This window comes from Ornithodoros turicata, chromosome 1 (genome assembly GCF_037126465.1).
Source record: "Ornithodoros turicata isolate Travis chromosome 1, ASM3712646v1, whole genome shotgun sequence".
In the NCBI taxonomy this organism is placed as follows: Eukaryota; Metazoa; Arthropoda; class Arachnida; order Ixodida; family Argasidae; genus Ornithodoros; species Ornithodoros turicata.
Genome location: NC_088201.1, coordinates 148111509 through 148126748, shown reverse-complemented (window position 1 = coordinate 148126748; position 15240 = coordinate 148111509). Strand labels below are relative to the sequence as shown.

The following is a 15240-nucleotide window of genomic DNA, read 5'->3' as shown; positions in this document are numbered from 1 at the left end:
TGTATACCAACCGGACCACCTGCTACTTCATATCGACGTTATAGCTGCACAAAGAAATAGTCTTGATAGGAACAGTGTTGAAATAGCTTTGTGACCTTGTGCTCAAGTTTGCCCTTTTAGTTTTTTTTTTCTTTTTAAGAGTATGTATTCTCTCTCAAGCTATGGAATTTGTTCCCGTGTATGGATTATCGTTAAATTAAGTGGTTTACGTGTACATGGTCTTATTGTTGAATATTTCCTTGTTGGGCTTCTGATGCACAAGGTGCACATTTTTCGACAGATGTGTGACATTGACAGACCACATGCTTTTAGATGTGCACCATCTATGAGACACTCAGTCAAAACGTACAACCGGTTCTCCCGTAACACATTAAATGCTGACCTGCCCCATACAGATCACTGGCATAAAGTACACAGAGCATAGACTATAGTCAGTTAGAATTAAAATTTATTTCTCCATAATTTAGCAGCGCTATATATTTACCTTCTTCAAATTTCAGAATAAAAACAATTAATATACGCTTTGTGCTGTTTGCAGTTACCAGTATGCAGTCAAGTATGGTACATATTTGTGAATACGAAAGGCTATACAGCTACTGACGATTTTCATCGGCCGCAGGCGAAAAGGGGCCGTTGAAATGGGAATGCAAGCGGCTTCACGAGTGGTTCCAGCTGAGCCCAACAGAAAGACAGCTCCAGCTCTCGGTAAATAGAGCAGCTTTCGAAGCAGAATGGCTTGCAGAAATTGAGGTTGGTCATTCACGAACGACACATCACTAATCCAGTAGTTGCATACGCAGTCGTACTGGTTATTCATCTGTCTCTATAACCACCTGCTAAAATGGCATCTATTTTGCTCTGCTACTTTTTAAAATAAAAATTATGTAACCAGTGAAAAACAAACACTCTGTATATTACTACATTACAAAGGGGGCACCTAATATATGGCATGTGTGCATGGTCTTTTTCTCTGTATTATTTTTTGTTTAGACATGTCTCTTGCTCATTCGCTGTATATTTTTTGGACTAATTTATCGTTCTTTTGAGGCAGAAGTCAACACAGCACTATGTAGACCAAATAGTTTCGAGAGCCTGCTGTACCTGATGCCATGCTATTTTTACTATGTATAGAAAATCAAGATGAGGACACAGGACACTAGGAGTTGACATGTGTGCTGTGAATGGCTCTGCTTAAAGAAAGCAACATGACGGAAGATGCATACTGTCATACACTTACTCTATATCACAATCTGCAGTTCCTGGCCATGGTGGATAGTTCTTATGGCGACATTTACTTCAATGGAAAATGAAGCCACATCCGGAGTCTGTGACAATGGGTCCCACCTGTGATCACCAATCCACTGTAATTATCTGTTCATCGCCTGCAGCAATAACACACCCAGATACAGTGAACTACTTATAAGTCAAACTTGAATAAGTTGAAATAGTGATCAGTCTCTGGTCGATGAGGATACACTGTGGATATATGTTGTACATTGCTGTAGTGATTCTTAAAGTAGCACAAAAGTCATTTTTAACACCCTGTTTTCTTTCTATAAAACTGTGAAGTAGGACAGTCAAATGCACCATGAGAAGTGATTCATCCCACAAGGTCATAATTATCACAGAAATTGACACTCCGATTACTCCGGCACAACGCAACTGTGCGTAACGTTGGTGGAGAGCAGTACCAGCTCGTAACATGGCATTAACGATACAGACTCCACGCTCGCCGATTGGTTCTGAGTGATTGTCGTCTGCTAGTCAGCTGTTCAGGGCTCTGAAGAAGCATTCCCCACAGGGAAACACCTGTGGGACAATGAAATCGTCCATGCCCGCAGTCACCTTTTCAATTCCTAATGCCTCGGGGAACAGGTGTGACAACTACAAAGAAAGCCCTCGCACACAAAAAGAAAGAAGCAGGCACTGCGTAAATGCTATGCAATCATAGGTAGTCCTTCTCCCCTTTGCTACACCCGGGGGGTAAGTCGAGAGTGAACAAGCACGACTGTTGAACAATAGATAAACTGATGATTGATGAACGACTGATGAACAAGCACGACTGTGTTTGTACACCTAGGAAAAAAAAACATAGCATGCATCAAAACCTCTTGAGCTGTTAGGTAAATTGACGGATATACTTTCATCAGATGTCTTAAGCTGAAAATATTTTGGATGGCCATCTGTAGTCGTTTAAGTCCATATTCTTAGTCAAACAAATCCTGCAGATAATTGCGGGGTTGCCTTATCAGTTGACACTATACGCACAGAAATAGTGTGTTGGAGAAAATAAACAGCTACAGAAACCAAACAAAGGGCAACGACTGCATTATTTGAATTCCCCCCAGTGGCAGTTCAAAATTGAAGTCATTTGATATTCAAGCTCTCTAACTGTACTGAAGCGTCCTTGACATCTAGTTTGTTTCACCTTACACAATCCGCTAGCAGTGAGTCTCCTCAATCCCTGTGTAACTTCAACTTGTCTGCTCTTACGTTGGCGCACAAATCTTGCAGTGAAATTTGCCAAAAAACTACAACCACAGTCCGTACGATGATGCTCTGGACATTAACCATTTTAATATACTGTTGTACATTTGGTTTTATGTTCTGTTCTGTACTATTTGGAACTACACATAATTAGCCTAAAGTGATTGATTAGTGGAATCCAATTGAGGCAAGACTCCCTGCTTCGTACCTTACATATATACTTGTGTCTTTGAGCATCTCAGTGTCCCAGAGAGTATGTATCATCCAACATATCCACATGTGCGGGTATGTAAAATCATATAGGAAATAAAATGAGTTTTGGCTTATTACTAAAATATTTTTGTAGTATGTCAAATAGAGGCTAGACATTATGTAGCACATACAATTTATTTTGCCGATCAATTTCATTTATTCAAGCTGTTTTGCTATAATGCTAATATGCACATTGTTTTATTTTTATTTATTTTTTTAATTCAGCGTTAGCGCCACGAAGCAACTGTGGCTTTCAGTGGCGTTCAGATGTGGACAGATGCAGAGAGGACACCAGGAAGGAGGGGGACAGGAGGCGGGGCATTTGCGTCCTGGGCGACACATTGTTTTATTAATGTGGCATGCATGTCTGAAGAGAATTACACCTACCACGTACTTAGGGAATCCATCCCACATGACTTTACACGGAAGTTCTGATTTGACACGAGACGTGAGCCACAGGATGACGGCAGGATATCTGCAGGACGTATGGTCTTATTGTCCCTCCGGACATCGCAAGTAGACATCCACAGGACATCCTATTTATGTCACTTTTTGACGAAGACATTCTGACCATTTCAGGACGTCATCCGGACATCAGTGGTTGTGTGGGATTTCTTTAGCTTGTCAAGTTTATGCAAGATCGACGAAGACATGATGCTGACTTGTACACTGATGCAATGATGATGACGATGATCCTTCGGGAAGGTTGGTCTGGCTGAAAACAAAAGCAGCACATGTTAGAACACTCCAAACTATTTCATCATTCTGAACACGATACCTCCTCAGAAGGAGGTTCGAGAGTGAAGGAGCTGAGCGTCAGACAGTTCTTATATAAGAAGCTGCCAGCATGGCAAGCTTGAGCAGTCTTTTTTTTTACATCATCAACTCTGCAGTCGAACCTACCTTTGCAGTCTGCTTTTTTTCCTGCACTTTGCAAGCACGGACTTGTTTATCTAACGAAACGTATTTGACCAGACTTCATTCCCTTGCACGAAATGACAGTGATAGCACCTTTTAGGTTCGTGACGCCTGCCTCGGTGTCAATTTCAGGGGATAGTCAAAGCGGGAAATCCACCTTCGTGGCACGACTAATTAAACACAGAGCTGTCCTCTTTGACAAACCGTTCAAGCAAATATGGTATATCTATCTTTATAACCAGCCGGTATTCGATAACCTTCCTGAAGTAAATTTCAGACAAGACATCCCTGCAGATCCGGAGAATTATAGCCACTCATTATTTATCTTTGACGACTGTTTAGCTGACCGGCAAAGACTGAAAGAAATCTGCGATTTTTACATTGCTGGGTGTCACCACCTGTCAATAGCGGTTCGTCAACGACCCTTTGTATCGCACAATACAATTCAATAGCACGGCTCTCGTTTTATTTCGTTCACCACGCACTACAGACCAGCTGCGTATGGTGTCCAGGCAGATTTTCGGGCGAAATGATTTGCTGCCCACTATATATAAAGATGCCTGTCAGAAACCATACTCATACTTAATTATCGACTTGTCTCAACAGAGCAACGATCACTATAAGGTGTGGACCAACATTTTCCAGGACGATCACAGACAAATCGTATACAGGTCATGAAAAGGCTGAACAAACACATTCGTTTCCTTCGTATGATCGCTGAAGCAAAGACACTAGAAGAATGTTACAACCTGATTCAACATGCCAGCAGGGAACAGCTACGAACAATCAGGGAGATTTGTATACACCTCTGCAAAGGAAACATCGACGTACCACCGAAAGTTAAAAAGCAATTGCAGCCTTTTGCAACACCCATTAGGACAGTGGCTTCCAGGCAAGAGCGTGCAGATGTGAAGAAAGTTAAACGGATTCTTCATCAGTCCGGCGGGTTTTTGCAATTTTTGTTGCCACCCTTGTTAGGTCTCGTTTGAAGTTTAGCGGGCAAAAGCATCACAAAAAAATCGGCATTTAAAGAATGCAGAAATAGCTTGTTCCCTATCGGGAAAGCACTATTCCGTCGATATTGAATAAACAGGAGCCTGATGATATCAAGGCCAAGGGGATCATCCAGTACTTGCACAAGCTATTGTATCCTCCCGCGAACACATAAGGACAGCCTAGTGCATCAAGTGAGGAGACAAATCCTGTGGCGTCGACAAGAGAGCAGACACAGATTGAAGCGGACAAGGAGGAGAATGCCATCGTTAATTTTATGAGCAGCGGCTACAAGATGAGAGCAAGCCAATTACTGCGTTTACTAAAACCCGTGCTCAGCTGGAATAGTAAAACGTTTGAGCTCATTGTCAATGGTCAACAAATACCAAATACCAACGCTGTAGACCCTGTTTATTATTTGGTCACAAGAGCGCAAAATGTGTGGCGACCCGCGTATCTCGAGAGTATCCTACCACTATTGGTCAAGCTAAATATACCGACACTTATCGTACATCCATCTCGACTTGAAAAGGAGACTGCAGAGTCATCAGCCAGTAGTCCTACGTTCACACCTGAGACACCTCGTCGACGCATTTCTCCGGTTATCACAAGAGCGGCTAAGAGACTTCGAGAATGGAACCAGCATTGAGCACGTTGCAACCGCAACAGGAACACTGTGGTTACCTTCGGGACGAAAACATTCTGGCGCATTTTCCCGCACGACACAGCAAGAAGGCCCTCGCCATTCTGCAGATGCTAAGATGTTAAAGACCGTATTTGCAATAGATGAAGAGGGAAGGATTATCTGTCATTCTCGCGTTGTTCCTAGTAGTTCCGTCATCGAGCTTATAAAATACGAACTGCACAATCGATCGCCCTCTTGGTACAAAGGTGACGTTGCAGCCGTTATAAATGCCTACTCGTCATTCGACGGACTTTGTGTTAGCGGAAGAAAATCGTGCTAATAGCTGCTTACGTGGACCTATACCATCCTGGTGCTCTAGGTGGTGTTCAACGACACGCACGAGCCATCGGTGAAAAGCCGGTAAAGGTTGCCAAGTTCCTGGAAACCAGTGATGTGTACTCTCTCTTCAGAGAACTTAAACGACCACGTCAGTTCCGCAAGACCATCGTTTTGGGTGTGAAGAATATATTCCAAATAGATTTGAAAGACCTTCAGAAACTGTCCAGATACAACAAGGGTTTTCGCTATCTTTTGTTTTGTATCGACGCATTTTTTCGCATGCTCGCTGTAGTGCCTGTGCAGAATAAACGAGCAGCGGAAATTATACGTGGACTGAGACTCTCTTTTAAATGTATTGGCACTCCGAGACTGATTCATTCAGACAGAGGTACAGAGTTCACCAATAAGTCGGTCGGAGCATTTTTAAAATCAAAAGAGATATCTATCTTCCACTCTAATTCAAATACGAAAATAAGTATTGCAGAACGACCTAATCGAAGTCTTATGACGCCACTTTATCGTGCTTTCGAATATCAGGGACATAAATCGTACTTGAAAGTTTTACAGCCTCTGGTCAAATCATATAATCATCGTGTTCATAGAACTCTGTCAGCACGACCTGTGGATGTCAACAAAGAAAATGAACATTTATTTAGGCAAAAGCTCTATCCTACTCCGAGCAAACCCCCAGAGAAGCCACGTTTTCGTGTTTGCGACCTCGTCAGAATAGCAAAGTCTAGACACCAGTTAGTCAAAAGTTACCTTGGTTCGTTTATGCGTGAAATTTTTGTGGTGAGAGCAGTCAAGATTGGTTACTCGAATACCTATCTCTTACGTGACCAGCAGGAAGAACTTATTGAAGGTCAATTTTATGCAAGGGAATTAATACGTGTGCAGCCTGGAAAGGGCCACCGCATTATAATAAGACGCGTTCGGAACTGAAAGGTGCAGTACCTGTTGCAACCTTCTGGAAGTCGTAGAAGGACTTGGGTTCCGGAGAACTACCTGCCACCACCGACGACGAAATGACTGGCGATCACTGGTCCGATGTCGAACAGCCAGCCAACGCTGGCGATTCCTGGTCCCAATCGGGTGATGATGTGTGCGGCATGCAGGACGTTACCCAGGATCATCAACTCCAAGGAAAATGTCGCCGTCTTCATACCTGTTGGAGTCACATGTTAGAATGCGGTTCATCGAAGTCAATGGACGACACAGTGCTCGTCGCAGCGTTAGGATAACCAGAGACGTTTTCCTGTTCCAGTCCCTGCCTCTGAACCTTCCCGCGAAAAAGACTGTGTGGGAGTCTTCAAAAACAATGTATGCCAGGGTACACAGGAAGTGTGAACACCTATCCGACCACCCGTTCGACCTGGTCTCCGAATGGGGAAAACAGATGAGCGGATGAACAGATCCGACGAGATACGGAGTCAATCTGTCGCAAAATGATACACATCAACTATGGCATTGCTTGAAAGAAGCAAATGTCGCGCACAATTATTACAACTGCGAGTGCTTAAAGCTATGTGAAATAAGCTTCGAACCCATGCAAGTAATAGAACGATGCCCCGGCAATGTGTACAATATTGCAAGACTCATTGGGAATGGAAAGCACAGCGGTTACGGTATCACTCTTTCGAAATCGGCTACCATGTCTCTGCTGTCTCATCTGAGCGAAACAATAAAAAGAATTTAAAACAAATACATGCCCACATTTCATTTAGCTATAAGATACAGTGTAACACAAGAATGGTTTGAAATACTCACATCACTTGGCTCTTACGTGGCACACTCGCTGCTGGAAGCTCGTACGTGGCAGACAACGTATACCACCGGTCGAAGATGCATCTTGCGAGGGCGATAACGTTTTTTTTTTTCCTTTTTTGTGTGGTTGGTGTCCCCAAAGAGCGTTTGGAAAAAGCAAGACGGGTGTTTCGCGCTTGTGTTATCATACCAAAAGAAGAAGAAAAATAGCGCGTCGGCAAGAGGTATCGCATTTCATATGCTGCTCTATGAAAGGAGAAGCTGTCCACGATGCATTCACGTGATCCCTCCTTCCCTTGAAATAAAACAAAAATCAAGGGTCTTATAAGCTAGCTGTCGACGACCGAGACCGATCAGACCTTCATCGACGACGCAACTTTTGAAAGGATGTGAGTATACCCCTTGTCCTTATGCCATTTTTGTTATTTTTATTTGGAAACCATCACAGCTGGTAACCACAATACGTGGTCATGCAATGTTTCTCGATTCATTGTTTGCTGTTGTCGCAATGCGCAACACAAGTTTGGAAATGCGTGTGTATAGAACACCTCTACTTTATAGTGATTGTTGTCACTGGGTTATTTACTTTACCGCGTGACAAATCCCAACGTCGTACAACAATGCAAATGCATGACACAGTATCGGAGGCATATCGGAAAACGGAAAACGTTAACCGATTCTTTGATAATGCTGCTTGTTGTTGTTGCGTGGCACCTGATCGAGATTTGAGTCATCCTAGACTTTGTTCTGATTGAGAAAAGCATTCACAGGATGTTTCGGTTTTCCTTTGTTTTGCAGATTGCTTCTGTACGAGGTTGAAGTCAAGCAAGACTCTGGTAATTTGTAACATATCTTTCGTTACTTGAATAAAAGAGTAGAAAAATAATGTGCTTAAATAAAAAGGAATATATACAGTGTTGTCTGGTCTCTGATATACATCATTATTTGAGTGTACATATCAAAGTAGCATGGGGGAAAAATCATGCTGTGACGCGGCATCCATTTTTGTCAAATGAAACCGAAAGTACAGACGGTCAAAAGCTTGAAACTAGAGGGACATCTGGCAACCATTCAAAAACCTGCGTTGACGTTGTCACAGCGAAACTAGCGTTGCTGTGGTTTGAAACCGAAATTACAGACGGTCAAAAGCTTGAAACCAGAGGGCATCTTGCAACCTAGGAATTGGAAACCGAAACCAGAACTACACGTGGAGCCACCAAGCTTGGCGTTCATTTATTTAAAACCTAAACTACAGACGGCCAAAGCTTGAAAACTAGAGGGCGCTTGGTGGGAACCGAAACCAAAACTACCTGGCGCTCTGACGCGGCAACCAACCTAGGTGACGGACTGATCGTGACGTCAACCCGATCGGGAAAATGCTATTAAATGTCATCGGATGTTATTGCTTGTTATTAAATGTCATTTGCGTGTTATTACATGTCATTTGCGTGTTAGTACATGTAATTGCGTGTTATTACATGTCATTAAATGTGCATCCAGGTGCCCTTCAAACACTATCGACACGTGAGTTCCCATTGTTTACCTTAGTTAACCGTTACCTTATCCTGGCGGCGCATGTTATTGAAACGTGGGAACCCATTGTTCACACTATCGATACATGATTTCCATTGTTTTCAGAGATATCTTATTGTGCGTGTGCGTGTCGCATGTAACCTGAGCGGCCCATTGTTACCACTACTCAATATGCATTCCCTTTCTTTTTTTGGTTTGCGATGTTCGACTGCCGATATCCTATGACATCCGGAGCGAAGCTCTATTGTTTCATCGGCGCACAGGTATATAGTGCATGTAGGCCGTGTTTTCACGCGTGGACAATTATTGACTAGGAGAAATAATATGGATTTCTGTGGTTGTGATACTACTTTTTGGTTTTCACTCGTGGTGTGTGCATGTGCAAAATGTCAGTGAGTCATGTGTTTGTGAAGCTGGAATCTCACTTGACAAGTAAGTTCTTTGTGTTTGCCTTTTCGTGTGACACCAGTGATAAATTTATGTACTATTGCGTGAAATGTGGGTTAAAAAATAAGGGTTGTCGTGTTTGCATTGCATTCTGTAGGATGGGACGAGCGGTTTTAATGGAATTGCTTCGCGAACCTGGTGAAGTCCTTGTTTTGGGCAGGCTATTTTATCAGCTCTGGACGTGGGTCCTGTTGCACTGCATTTGATATGCTTTTCTGAAGCGGTCTGCTTTGCTCTTATCGTGTGGTTCACGACTTTAGCTCCAATTCATTCAGTTGAAGTGAATAGGAGTGTGTTATAACACTGAAGGCACGGATGCAAGAAGATTGAAGAATACATTTATTCCCTGATCATGGTGCGTAACACCAGAGAGCGACTGGCTCTCGCCAACATACTTTTACAAGTGCCTGAGAGGAAAAAGACAGGATTGGCTCCCGCCTGGGGGATGTATCCAAGACAAGACAAAAGTAGAGGGCGCCACTGTACAACTCTACAACATGCCGCCCTTTTTTTTAGAATGTTCGACAGTTTGATGGAGCCATGCACTCTCCATCACGGCCAGTCCTGACTATTCAACTGGTATCGTAATCTCGTAAATAGGCCGGGCGCACGACGTGTCTTCCTCCTGACCTTGTCACTCGGCTGTCGGAAGGAGGTGGACCCATTAATGAGGAAGGTTCTTCAGGTAGTGTACGACCCCGCACAGGTGGAGGAGGCTCTTCAAGAGGTGCACGGTCATTCACAGGTGCAGAGGGAGAGACCGTCACTCTTGTAAATTCTGGACCAGAAACAGCGGAGGCAGTCGCAGAGTTCGTAAATGTCATCTGCACGCCTCGCCTCGCTTGGTTTTACCACTTCCGGTCTCAAGTGCAAGCGATTACGCCTCACTGTAGCTCCTTGCTCAGTCCGGACAACGTAAGACATCGGCTCAGGTCCTACTTGTATGACGACCGCCTTTTCCCAGCTTCGACGACTTCTTACCCACACGTGTGGTCCCTTGCTTAACCGCGGCAGCGGTGACCTTCGGGCAGTCACCCGTGGTGGCTGACAGGCTTGGCGATAGCGTAACCCTTGGCAGTTGTTTCTGGTAGGGTATGCTGGCTTTAAAAGTGATGTATGTGTGGGAACCAAGGTCCTGATTTTCCTTCCCATCAACATTTCAGAAGGTGCTGACAAGTGATTGGATGGCGTGGCTCGGTAATTCATAATAGCGAGGTCGACATCCTGGCCATCTTCAATTGCTTTCCGAAGGGTGTTTTTTTACAGTCTGTACACACCGTTCCACCTGACCGTTTGATTTGGGGTAGCATGGTGATGATGTAGTGTGGACAACATCCCAATCCTTGTTGAATTGTGTGAAGGCCTCAGAATCAAAAGGAGGGCCATTGTCTGTAAGACCTCAAAGGGAATCCCAAACCGTGCATAAATTTTCTTGAGCGCTTTGACAACCGCATGGCTGGTGGTAGTGTTCATGAGCTGGACCTCCACATACTTTGAGAAATAGTCGATCACAAGAAGATACGTTTGGGCACTGAAGTGAAAGAAATCGACGCCGAGCTTTTGCCATGGAAGACTTGGAAGAGGTACTTTTAACAGGGGTTCTTCGCTGTTTGCTCGCTGGAAGCGCTGGCAGGTGTTGCACTCACGGATCATCTGCTCAATGTTTTGGGTCATATTCGGCCAATACAAGGACTCTCGGGCACGGCTCTTACATGCTATCATTCCGCGACGCCCCACATGTAGTTTACCCAAGGTGTATTCTTAGCATTTGTCCAGGATGACAACTCGCATTCCCCTGCACAGAAGACCATTTTCAAAGTGAAGCTCATCTTGACAATCCCAAAAAGGCTGAAGCTCTCGACTCAAGTGGCGCCGACTAGGAGGCCAGCCATTGCAGCAGCAAGCTATAACAGTCTACAAATGCTCACCTTCAATTGTAGCTTGGCGAATCATGTCAAGAACACCTGACGATGCCGTTATCAACAGAGCAAGAGTTGCTTGTTTGGAAGTTTGATGATGATGATGATGATTCAGGTTTTCCTGGCGCATAAGCGACGAAGGCCATAAATGTTTGGAAGTTTGCTCCACGGTTGTGATTGTAACAGACTGAAGTGGTGCCCGTGACAGAGTGTCCGCAATAACCAAGTCCTTCCCAGGTACGTACTCTAAACGTAAATCGTACTTCTGTAACCGAAGTGCCAGCCGTTGTAGCCTCTGTGACATTGAGTCATACGACTTGTTTAGTAGCCCCACAAGTGGTTTGTGATCTGTTTGCACCACCACTGATCGACCATACACAAAATAATTAAAATGTTCTGCACCAAACACAACTGCTAGTAGTTCTTTCTCAACCTGAGAAAAAGGGCACTGACTCTCGGTGAGGGCAGCTGACGCATAAGCAACCGGGCGGTTGTCTAGGAGGAGAACGGCACCCAAGTGATTCCAAATTTCGCATCTTCGACACTGCTTTCCAAACGCCGGGCAACTTCTGGGGGCATGATGCTGACCACATCTAGTGCAAGGTCGCCTGTTCTCAGATTCAGACTGTTGAGCGAAGCCTGGGTTCCGAGGCGTAACGGGACGCTGTATAACTTCCACTGACTGTAACTCACGACTCACGTCGAGCGCGTGATGCTTGGAGAGCTCCGCCGACATACACTGCTGAATGACGGTGTCCAGGTTCTTGGCTGGGTCGCGAAGTAGTCTTTCACGAAGAGCATGGTCGCTAATGCCGAGAATAAGACGATCTTTGACATTTCGTTGGTAGGCGTCTCCGAAGTTGCAAGCGTCCGCTTGGAGCTTAACACGAACCAAAGACTGGTTAAATGTTTCTGCAGGTGATTCATGTCAATTGTGGAACACAAACGAGGCGTGTGTTACATTTTCGAACTTCTTAAAGTGCTCGTTGAAGGTGCTCAAAACCTGGTCTAGTGACCTGCTCTGACCATCCTTTAGAGGAGGGAACTTCAACGTTTGATAGAGTTGGGTGTTCTGGTTCTGTGCTTTCTTTACGCACGGACTATGCAATTGTGTGTGTGTGTGTTGCATTATGCAGTAATTATCTCATACCAGAAGTGAGTGTGTTTGTCTCATTTGATAGTTCGTTATCAACGTGCGCTTTGGTTTTTTTGCAGTTATAGCTATTTGAGCAAAAATTTGTGCAATTTTTCACTGCTCTTTTCTTCTTTCACTGATTTTATGGAGAAGAAAGCCGCTTGGTAAAGCTGAATAGTGTTTATCAGGAGAAGTGTACTTGTTTGTTTGTTTGTTAGATGTTGTTGGAGTTTCAGTATTCGAGTGTCAGTCAGTGTATAGCTGGATATGATGATGAAGTACGGTAAGCAGTGCTTCATTTTGCGGTTATGTGTATTTGAGCAGAAATGCTGGTATTTGAGCACGGAGTAGCAATTCCTATAAAGCACGCCTCCTTGTGCATTCCTGAGCTCCTGCGTTTTTTTTTTATTTCCTGATTTATGTATCTTACTGGAGATCCATCCATTACATCTACTCTGCATCTCTATTGTTTCGCTGCCGCGTATATGTGTCCGTTGCCCTGTTGGTTTCTTGGTTGAAATTCAGAGCGTGGTACGAGTAGAAGTTCGTATTTTCCCTGCTCGCTTAAATGAACCTGTGTATAGTTTTCCAAGCAGGAAATAGCGATCCACGTGTAGTTTATGGAAATACTTGTGTACGTTCAATGATTTTCCGTCGCAGGCTTAAGCCTTTTCCCCGATGAACAGCGCTTTTGTATGCGATGTTACAAGTCTGGAATTGATTAGCTGTACCTTTCTTGTTGCAATGTTTACCTACCGCTAGTATCTTGTTGCTGTCATCTTGTGTTAGACGTTGAGTTTCGTCGCAATGTCTGGTGATGCTGCGATTAGGCCTGAGGGATCTGTCTTAAGCCTTTCCCCTGTGATTTATATGCGCTGTCGCATGTCTGGACTTGTTTAGCAGTTTGTGTAGGAATTTGTGTACCTTTTTTTTTGCTTTCTTTACACAGGGACAATGTGATTGTGTATGTAGCATTATGCAATAATTTTGTCATAGCAGAAATGGATGTGTATTTCACAGTTTATCAGCGTATGCTTCACGGTATGCAGCTATTCGAGCAAAAGTGTGTGTAGTTTTTCACTGCTCTTTACTTCTTTCACTGCTCTTACGCAAAAGGAATCCGCTTCGAACAGCTGAGTAGTGTATTATCAGGTGAAGTGCGTTTGTGTGTTTAATAGATGTTGTTGCTTGTGTATTCACTTTCCTCGTGCGACGCTCGTGTTTGTGCACCCCCTTCAGTCCTTGTCTTTTGCGTCCCAAAATGTTGCAGTATGATGTTCCTCCTGCAAGCACAGTGGATGAAGTAAGTTGTTTGTCATTATGGGTATTTGAGCAGAAACGTTGGTATCTGAGCGCAGGGTGGAAATTCCTATGAAGCACGCCACCCTGAGTGTAAATTAATTATTTTGGGTGTGAGTCCGATTCACTGCAAGACAGCATGTGGTAGCCTAAAATAGGAAGTGAGATAAACTTGGAGCACTTCATTGATAGTAAGTAATAGCACAATTATAGAGCAGTTTCCATAATCAGTAGAATTTTAAGGCTCCCAAAATTATAGTTGAGCTTAGTAGGAGTAGTTTAGGGGTTCTTGTTATAGTTTTTCTATGCTGCGACGCAAGAGTGAAAATTATTAATATTCACGGAATTCAATCACATCATACATCTGTTCCCGTAACGGCATTCTGTCTAGTCCTTCGTCGGGCGCGAATGGAACTTTGCCCCCAGGCTTTCCCGACTTTTTCTTCGCAGTCTTGCAGGTGTAGCCTCAGACAATGAGATATATGGGCATGGAAAAGATTGTGTGCCATGCATTACATAAACCTAGTGATAATATTGAGTGTTCCAGGGTACCGATCATTATTTTAAAGAGCACTGGTAGCAGTTCTCATAATGAGTGAGGATTTTACTGGTGTTGCCATTCAAATGACTGAAAGTAGCAAAAATGTTTTCTGATAAATCTTTGGGGTGCAAATGCTTAATCACTACGATCAGATTTCATGCATGGTGTTTTGTGTTTTTTTTTATTTTAATGTAAGAGTGAATATCATTTAGAGAGGACAAATGAAGTAATCTTGCGATTCAATACATAACAGGATGGTTTGTCTTTGTCGCTGCCTAGCGCAGGTCTGCGTGTCTTCAGACAGGATGTGATGACGTAATGCAGTGGCTCTATGTTTCAGGCGTCTGTAGCATTGCGTTGGTCGTTAGTGGAGAAAACGTGTAGCATCAGGAAACGCAAGGTTTGATTCTCACTGGTCGATGATGTACATTTTTGTGGACTTTCTGGTGAGCAGATTTACGCTGAGGACTGTTTTTGAATAAGAGGAGTGTGTGTGCTTACAAATAGTTTGATGCTGCAAAGTGTGATTTCCACTTTGTTCAAGTCTTTCTCTGTGCTTGCTTTCCTTTCCCATCTAGTTCGGTATTTTTGCATTTTGATAAGAAACATTCTTCTTGAAGCCGTGTCTTCATGATGACGACTTGTACTGTCACGCCCTTGATCTGAATGGGAGTAGTGCTGGCGTGATTCTTAATAATTTTGCAATTAAATTAGTTCAGAAAGTAACCGCAAGGGGTACATGTGCGTGGCTTTATTCAGGAGGAACAAAGCATTATTATTCTGTTCTCTGCCTAGGTCTCGGATGGAACGGAGATGCCTCACTGAGCTCTTCGTATTTATTTATTATGTACTTTAATGGTTTTGGTAGGACTATCTATTCATTTAGCAGGTCGTTAGGATTGAAATGCTTCATTGCTACGATCACCTTTCATGCATGGCGTTTTGTGCTTTTCTGCAAGTTTTTCTGTTTCTTATGAAATCATTATAG

At 43.6% G+C, this 15240-nt stretch overlaps 1 protein-coding gene across 2 annotated transcripts in view; it reads right to left on the bottom strand.

Annotated features, from left to right (window-relative positions):
• Positions 1 to 15240, bottom strand: part of LOC135370841 (uncharacterized) — a 170610-nt gene that overhangs the window by 56357 nt on the left and 99013 nt on the right. The gene's annotated exons all lie outside the window — the stretch shown is intronic.